The sequence below is a fragment of the Ictidomys tridecemlineatus genome, unplaced genomic scaffold (assembly GCF_052094955.1).
Source record: "Ictidomys tridecemlineatus isolate mIctTri1 unplaced genomic scaffold, mIctTri1.hap1 Scaffold_58, whole genome shotgun sequence".
NCBI classification, from domain to species: Eukaryota; Metazoa; Chordata; class Mammalia; order Rodentia; family Sciuridae; genus Ictidomys; species Ictidomys tridecemlineatus.
Window position 1 is genome coordinate 1,513,841 of NW_027523917.1, and position 9,256 is coordinate 1,523,096.

The 9,256-nt window shown below is 33.7% G+C and overlaps 1 long non-coding RNA gene across 2 annotated transcripts; it reads left to right on the forward strand.

The window, feature by feature from the left end:
- Positions 1–611: 611 nt before the first annotated feature.
- On the forward strand, positions 612–8,726 carry LOC144374110 (uncharacterized). 2 transcript variants are annotated; one of them, XR_013433602.1, is made up of 4 exons: positions 612–712; positions 1,031–1,085; positions 8,315–8,378; positions 8,645–8,726. It is a non-coding gene; the product is annotated as an uncharacterized LOC144374110 (long non-coding RNA). The 2 variants fall into 2 exon arrangements; XR_013433601.1 differs by lacking the exon at positions 8,315–8,378 and having other exon boundaries at positions 8,645–8,723.
- Positions 8,727–9,256: the final 530 nt, after the last annotated feature.

The window sequence follows — 9,256 nt, forward strand, 5'->3', positions numbered from 1 at the left end:
GTGTATATATAACACTTTTTTATCCACTTATCAGTTGATGGACTCTTAGGTTTCCATTTCTTGGCTAATAAGAATAGTGCTGCTATGAATATGGGAGTGCAGGTGTCTCTGCAGCTTACTGATTTCCTTTCCTTTGGCCATATATCCTGGAGTGGAATTGTTGGATCATATCACAGTTCAATTTTTAATCTTTTGAGGAACCTCCACACTGCTTTTCATAATGGCTATCTTTGCTGCCCTTTAAATCATTCATATCTAGACCTATCACCAAACCAAAATTGATTTAGAATTGGTTGTGGCATATTAGTTTAGAATAGAATATATACTCATCTCTCTCCCACTTCTCAGCCCTTTGTCTTCTGATTCTCTTCTCTAAAATCTGCAAGGTGCTAGAAAAGGAATAATAATTTATTTAAAGAAGTATAGATCTCTTTTGTAAAGTTTTTTAAATTGTATATTGACACTATATCTTTGTTTCATTTATTTTTTTTTAATGTGGTACTGAGGATCGAGCCCAGTGCCTCACACATGTGAAGCAAGTGTTCAACCACTGAGCTAAAATCCCAGTCCCTATAGATCTCTTATAAATAAAAATTCTTGATTTTAGTAACTGACAGTTAAAATTATCTTGGGATTTATAGCATTTTTTTCCCTACAGAAAACCATAGGCAAAATTGCAACATGCTTGGAATTGCAAAGCGCAGCTTTACAGGTAAATGGATTTTTTTAATGAATTATTCTAAATTGTTCTGATAAGATATTAGACATTCATGCCCAAAGTAATATTATCTCAGAAGGGTTTTATAACAATTGGAATTGATCAGCTGAACTCACACTTAAATGATTTAGTTCATACTTTGTAAACGGTAGAAATAAAAGATATGATTCTAATTTTTTTCTGTTTCTATTAGCTTGAATATTCCAAAAATCAAAAATATTCCAAAAATATTTTATTCTTGCCATTTAAAAGACATAGGGTGCAGTGAAATCTTTGTAATGAAAAGATATAATATGCATATTTTAAATTTAGTCCACACAGTCCCAGGAAGAATTTAAACTGGAGGACCTCAAGAAGCTAGAACCAAGTAAGTTTTGTTTTATATTTTTTAGTGATATTCCTATAGGAAGAGAGTTTTATCTGTTGTGAATATTAAGATTGTTTAGCACAGAAAGTGATTGGATTTATTTCTCTTATTTTTTGGTGCTTTTAAAATTCCTACAATATTTGTATTTTTAATTACCATTTGGATTTAATCTTTATTATAGAATATATATGTTGTACTTCATCTAAATATCCAAATTAACCTTTAATTTGTCTTAATGGCTTTAATAAGATTATAATTATTTTGATAAACATTTTCAGTAGAGTCCAGTAGAGAATATAAGGTTACAGTCATTAATGCCCATTCACATTACATGTTATTGAAAACTACAGTCTGAATGTTGGGAATGCATTACAAAGTGTTTTTTTGTTGTCTCCATTTTTTTCCCTTCTTCAAAATTTTAAAAAGTAAACAATTCCTTCAGTTATCTTGTTGGTTAGGATATTCCCAAATAAAGCCTTTCTGCTGTTTCAAATGATTGCTCTCTTAGAACTGTCTGCAGTATGGGCAAAGGCACAGTGTGAATAACTGAATGAATGTAAGTTAATGTAGCCTTTTTAAAAAACATTTTTAGTTGTAGACAGATACAATACCTTTATTTTATTTATTTGTTTTTATGTGGTGTTGAGGATAGAATCCAGTACCTCACACATGCAAGGCAAATGCTCTACCAACTGAACTATAACCCAGCTCCTGTACTCTTTTTTTATTGAGATAAGATTGCACATCTCAGTGCATTTATGTGACTAGGGAATAGTAGATTTTATTTATCCAACTAAGTAAGATTTTTAAGTAGGGAATCATAAAATCAAAGCATTTTCAAACAGAAAGGAGTCTCAGACTTGTGATCACATTCTCTATTGAGGAAAGAAATGAAATGATTTGTTTGTCCTTTTTCACTTCAATCTCCAGTAACTGAGCCAGGCCTAAATCTCAGAACATTTGTCAGTGTATCTCAGTTCACACTAGTGCAATCCTTTTAATGTAAACATGCTTTGAGTAAGAGGTAAAAAATTAATTTAAGAACTAAAGAGAGCCTTGCACAGTGGCGCATGCCTGTAATCACAGCTGCTCGGGAGGCTGAGGCAGAAGGATATCAAATTCAAAGCCAACCCTAGCAAAGCAAGGCACTAAGCAACTTAGTGAGACCCTGTCTCTAAATAAAATACCAAATAGGGCTGGGGATGTTGCTCAGTGGTCAAGTGCCCCTGAGTTTAATCCTAGTACCCCCTGCCAAAAAAGAACTAAATAGAATGTTCCTATAAATTCCACAAAATGCCAATATCTAATTCATTATAGCAATTCTAACAAAGACATATATTATTGAGATAGCTGAAATGTGATTGTATTGCAGATCCAGGATAGAAAAGGATTCTCAGAGTATACTGAAGGGGATCTGATTTTCTGTTGTTTGGGTTGGAAAAGAGAAGTTAACAACAACAACAGACAACAACAAAGGAATGCATAGCGGATTTGTTGTGATTCTGGTGGCTTTTCCATAGTTTCAGATGATCATATTTCATTTCTTCAGAACACCATCCTTCTGAATATGGCAAGAATTCTGTCATTTTAATAGTTTTGGTTTCTTTATGTAATCCAGATCATAAAGTTTTGTTTTCTTTGTGGTTCTGGGGATCAAACCCATGACCTCACACATGCTAGGCAAGCGTTTTACCACTGAGCTACATCTCCAGCCCTAGATCATAAGAGTTGGAGATGTTATAAGAGACACAACTTATATTCATAAATAGTTCTTATGCCTATATCCAATGTATATAAGGATACTAATCAATGTAATATTTCTCACAAATTTTGGGAGTTTTTTGTACCTAAAACTTTATTTCTCAAAAGCATTAATAAATACTTTGTATAAGATTGAGATATAATTTATATAAAGCACAATTCACCAATTTAACATATCATTCAATTTTTTTAGTAAATTGGAAGAGTTATGCAGACATCACCACAATCAATTTTAGGACATTTTCATCACCACAAGAAGAAACCCTATTCCCATGAGCAGTCATTCACTTCTTGCCATCCCCCTAAAATCCCTTCCAGTTCCCAGCCCTAGAAAACCATTAGTTTGATTTCTGTCTATAAATTGTCCTATTGTAGACATTTTATTTAAATGGACTCATATGATATATGATCTTTTATGACTGGCTACATATAAGATTATTTTGAGAAAAACACATTGATGGCTTTAAATAAAAGATTGCAACAGTTGTTTATACGGTGGTTCTACTGAAAATTATGTTTGTGTGTGAGTGTGTGTGTGTGTGTGTGTGTGTGTGTGAGAGAGAGAGAGAGAGAGAGAGAGAGAGAGAGAGAGATGATGCAGGGGATTGAACCAAGGGCTTTGGGCATGTTAGACAAGTGCTTTACCATAAACTATGTCACCAGCCCTCAGTTTTTTATGATAAAAATTATTAGGATTTTGGCTTCTTATTCAGTCACTATTTCCTATTAGTTGTTTGTTTCCAAACAAAATTTAAGAATCTTATAGATACACAGAGTGGCCGTAAAGACTGTGGATGTTTATTTCATATATTTATTATCTCTTCTCTTCCTCTGAGCATGCTCAAATACTTCTATTGCCTCACAAGATCTTTCATTAATTGCCTTTTTTTTTTTAGAATAGCATCTATATGCTAAGCACTCGAATCCTCTCAGTAACATTCTGCTAAGGACAACACCGACACTAGCTTGTAAATCCCAGCAATGAGTTTTAGGGTCACCTGGATTGGTTCTTTCACTATGCTATTAGTAATACCTGTAGTGGTGCTGTACTACATCATTCCTAAGTACAGCTCTCCAGTTCAAATTCCTAAGAAATTATTGACCCATGTATTAGTCGAAGATCAGGTTAAAATCTATTACTTTTTTGGGTTTTTAAAAAAGATTTGGAATAGAAATGGAAAGAGTATTTTGGAGATTCACTTTATTATACTTTATATAATGTTTTTCATTTGTACTTTTCCCTTCTTGATAGTTATCTTTTTAGATGATTTTAATTTGCTGTTGCTTCTCAAAGAAACATAAGTGAGTATTCTGTATTTCAGTAGGGTAGACTCTGTAATTTGGAATTTATCCAAGCAGGGCACTTGTTGTGAGTTAATTATTGAGTTGGAATTAAATATTTTCTACAAATTGGTATTTAGTAATATTTCAGATTAAGTATACTTCTTCAAGCTTTCTTTTTAAAACGTTAAGCCTCTTCTAAGGAAAATAGTGAATTCTAACTTTTAATATTTTGAACTTAACTGGTTTCCTTTCTTTTAAAAAAAGTTTTTTTTTTTAAATTTAATGCATGTGTGTGGTGCTGGGGATCGAACCCAGGGCATTTCCCATATAAGGCAAATGCTCTACCACTGAGCTACATCACTAGCTCTTGGCTGGTTTATTAGGCTGATGTATTCTTTACTTGAACATTTTGAAATCTTTTAAATTCTGTCTGAAAATACTAAAACTATGATTGTGAAAGTCTGAGCCATTTTTTCTTATGTTAATTGCAGTAATGTACTACTGCTTACTCAAGCATATCTCCCCACCACCCCCCTGCAAAATTCCCTTCTGTTAAGCCACCCTTCAAGGCTTCACAGAAATTCCACCTCTCCCTGAAAGCTTTCTCTGCTGTCTCTATAGAGGTATAATTAAACTCTGCCTCCTCTCCTGTATAGAATCATTTTAACTATCCATTGTCAGATTCTCACATGTGTTATTTTCACTTGTATTTGTTTTAGTCCTCAAAGAGATTATGAATGGACTCTTCCCCCACCCCAGAGCCTATTGAATGCTTTAAGTGTAGTATGAACTTGGCAAGATTGTGTTGAGTTAAATAGATTTGAATGTTTTGAAGGAATCTTTTCCTATAATTTAAAAAATAACCTTTCAAAATTGAGGCAGCTGCCCATTTTCCTACCACAAAAATGAAACACGTCAGTCACCAAAAGCAAAATGCATTTTGATATTTGCCTGTGTGTCATCTTTTGAAGGTTAGCTTCAGGAGGTTGGTAGGTCTGTGCTCCAAGAGAAAGGCTGGGAGTGCTGAATTTTCCATGGTGGAGTAGCATCAGATGCCTGCCATGTAGTGATCCAAAGTGTGTAAGTCCTACCAAATCAGCCAATGAATCTCCAACCCATGACATGCTTCATACTTATGATAATGTCTTTTGTAAAATTCAAGCTCCTCTTGAGATCCTCCTAAGACATCATTGCTAGTATTGGTAGAAAGAAAACTCTATGTAAAGTTTAAGCTATTTTAAAAGAACAATAGAATCTGTTATTCCATAGTTGTTGAAAATGTAAACCTATAATACAGTTATAGAAAGTAAAACAGAATTTGTTTTAAAGCTATTTAAATTTGTTCTAAAGCTATTCACATAAATTAAATGTTTCATAGTACTTTAACTTGTAAAAATAATATAACAAAGCTATTATTCTAAAGCAAATATGTCCTCTTCAGAGCTTTGATACAAAAGAAATGAAAATACTATTTAATTATTCTGTTACAATACAAATGCAAGATAACCACTGAGCCACATCCCCAGCCCTATTTTGTATTTTATTTAGAGACAGGGTCTCACTGAGTTGCTTATGCCTCACTTTTGCTGAGGCCGGCTTTGAATTATTAATCCTCCTAAGCCTCTGGGATTACAGGTGTGCACTACCACACTCAGCCAAGATATTCTTAATAACCAAGATATTTTTCAACTTTTTTGTTTGTTTTTGACATACTGGGGATTGAACCCAGGGGTGCTCTACCACTGAGCTATATTTTGAGTCCTTTTATTTTTATTTTTTAAAACATTTTTAGTTGTAGATGGACACAATACCTTTATTTTATTTATTCATTTCATGTAATGCTAAGGATTGAACCCATTGCCACATGTGCAAGGCAAGCACTCTACCACTGAACTACAACCCCAGCCCTTTTATTGTTTTATTTTTATTTTGAGACAGGGTCTCCCTACGTTGCTTAGGCAGATGAACTTCTAGTCCTCCTGACTCAGGCTTTTGGTACCTGGGATTACAGACACATGCCACCATAACAGGATCAGCTTTTAAAAATTATTGTTATATACATTTTTAATGGTTGATTTTTTTGCTCATTTTATTAAACTCTTATTACAATATGATCATTTCTGTGTGTTTGTTTCTGATATGAGTGAGACATGATCTTTTTGTTACCTGCTCCCCATTCTTGGTATCTATTCCATTGTTGTGTAAGTGATCAATATTTATTAATATTACTTATTAATATTGAGTTGATTTAATAGTTTAGTAACAATGATCATGCAGAAGTATAGAAAAGATGTTCTTGTATTAAAAAATAAACAGTACTTCTTAGTGAGATAAGAAATATTAGGATTCTAGTCAACTAGATCAAAAAGGTCATGGAGAGAGTGAATGTCCATTTTAGATTTTCCCTTGCCATTTTGTATACATTTATTTAGGCTGTAATTCTCTCAATAGCCTGTAAAGGAAGTAGCATTCTTATTTTAGAACTGGGGAGATTAGAGTATTTATGTAAATGTTCAAGTTATTGTTGTAATTGTAGTGCTAGGTTTTGATTTAAACCTTCTACTTTGATCTCCTGCTGCTTCCCCTTTGCTTGTCAGACTTAAGTTCCCACAGTCCTTTCTGTGCCTTGAATAAGGCAAACTGTTTCCTACTTGGAACCTTTGTTGTTGCTCCAGCCTGTTCTTTAATACCTGGGAAGCCTTACGCTAGAGCCACTTATGGATGATTCCTCTCATCTCAGGTCTTGGCTCAAATGTCTTCTTACAGTTTAGTTTTGAAAGGCACCCTGTCTACCTTAGCTACTCTACCAAGTTCTCTCTGCTTTTACACAGCATCCTGTTTGTATCCTTCATACCACTAATCACATCTTACATTATCTTGTTTATTTGTTGGCATATTTATTGTCTACTTTTCCTTAGTAAGGTCTAAGGTCCAAATATGAGTTCTTGATTACTGTGTATCTTTAGCACCTAAAACAGTGATTGGAACATTGTGAGTACTCAGTATGCATTTGTTGAGAAGAAGAAAGAGATAAAGGATGAAGAAGAGCTAAAGGGAGAGAGAATAAGAGTGAGTAATGAGAATCTAGGTACAAGTTTCCAACTTCTTTCTCACTGGATGATTGACTCCTATTGGAATAAGTTATGTAATTACAACCTGTTCTTTTTGAATTTCCTTATTTAGGAACCCAATATGCCATACTCCTTTTAACTGAAATCTGCAAGACTCCAAAATTAAAGTCTGAGTAATTAGAGTAAAAACCATGGGTTGCCCAATTAATAATGCTAAATATTCACCTTGAAACAATTGCAGGTAGTCACTAGGAACCCATAAATTGGGAAATGAAACAATAAATTTCATAAAATACTTTTCCAGATACAGATAGAATTGTAGAACATGTGTCTGTAGGCTTACATGCCAGAAAGTAATCAACCAGGACACAAGAGGTGATAGCATTATGTTGTTTGATGACTTCCCTGCCGAGAAAGTCTGCTTTGTGTGTGTGTGTGTGTATGTGTATGTGTGTGTACACACGTGTAAATATATATATATATATATATGTATATATATACATATATATATACACAAACACACATATATATATATGCGCATGTATATATGTGTGCACACATATACAATAAATTTCATCATAAAAGGAATATTAGAATTATAACCTTGCTGCTACAAACCTTACCAGTGTGATAAGTATTGAGGGAAATCTATTTAGGATAAAGAATAAGATGTGATTATCTATTTCTCTTTAATTAGTCATCTTCAGTATCAATCTTTTAATTAAAATACTTCAGGAGAAGACGTATTCTCTTTCACTGTACCCCATATCACCTAGAACTTTGTACATTGGAGAACTATTTTATGGTTCATTTTCTATGAGGGCTCTGAGACTTTCCTTGGAGATCTTACAGTACTCTGAAAATACTGGTACCTGCAGTCCACTATGGACATTTTTATTTTGCTAAGACACTCAGTAGTCAATTGCAGAGTCTTAAAATGATAGTGAAGCTTGGAATTTAAAATACATATATTAATGTGTGCTTAACACACTATAAAATATGATTAAAAGTATCAATTTAAGATATAACATATAAGACTAACTAATATATAAGACTTACATAACATGTAAGACTAAGATATAAGACTAATGTTTGTCTATGTCTTTATTCTAGTCCTAAAAAATATTCTCACATATAATAAAGAATTTCCATTTGATGTTCAGCCTAGCCCATTAAGGTAAATAAATAAGCATCCATATTTTGTCTTCTGATTTTATTATCTATTTTATGCCTGTTTTTCAAATATTTCTGTATTTTTCCCTATCAAATTTGATATTGGTGATATGACTGTTACCATTGGTAGCAATGAGATGATTGACATTGACATTTATATCAACATCAACCTAATAATCATCATCTTATCTGGGAAGTTAGTGGCTATGAGGGTTAGCTGGTGTATTAAGTGGAGTAGCTCACTAGTTTTTCTGTCCTTTTTTTATATAGGAGAATTTTAGCCCCTGGTGAGGAAGAGCATTTGGAATTTGAAGAAGATGAAGAAGAAGGTGGTGCTGGAGCAGGGTCTCCTAATTTTTTTCCTGCTAGAGTGCCTGGTGGGTACAAAAAAATGTACATTATATAATTCAAGGTCAGGTGTTTGGAACTTACTTTTGTACTTGTTAGTGGCGGGTAAAACATCTCCAGGTTTGCCAATCTTAAGCAAATTATCATGGCCATTCTGTTAGTGGTAACTATCAGTTTATTGTGAAAGTATCTTACTATTTGTGTCAGGGATCCTCAAAACATCCCATGTTTAGTGATTGGCTAGGAAGACCCACAGGACTCAGCATATAGCTGTACTCACAGTTGTATTCTGAGTCATTACAACAAGAAAACACAAGAACAAAATCAGCAAAGGGTAAAGGCACACAGGCAAATTCCAGAGGAAACCAAACTTCTAAGAGTCCTCTTCCAGCAGAGTCAAATATGTACTTGATTCTCTCAACATTCTTTCACACCTGTGAAATGAAAAAATATTGTCTATTGGGGAAGCACTGTAGAGATTCAGTGCACAAGACACTTATTGGGGTTAGTGTGAACCAAAACTACAGACTCCAG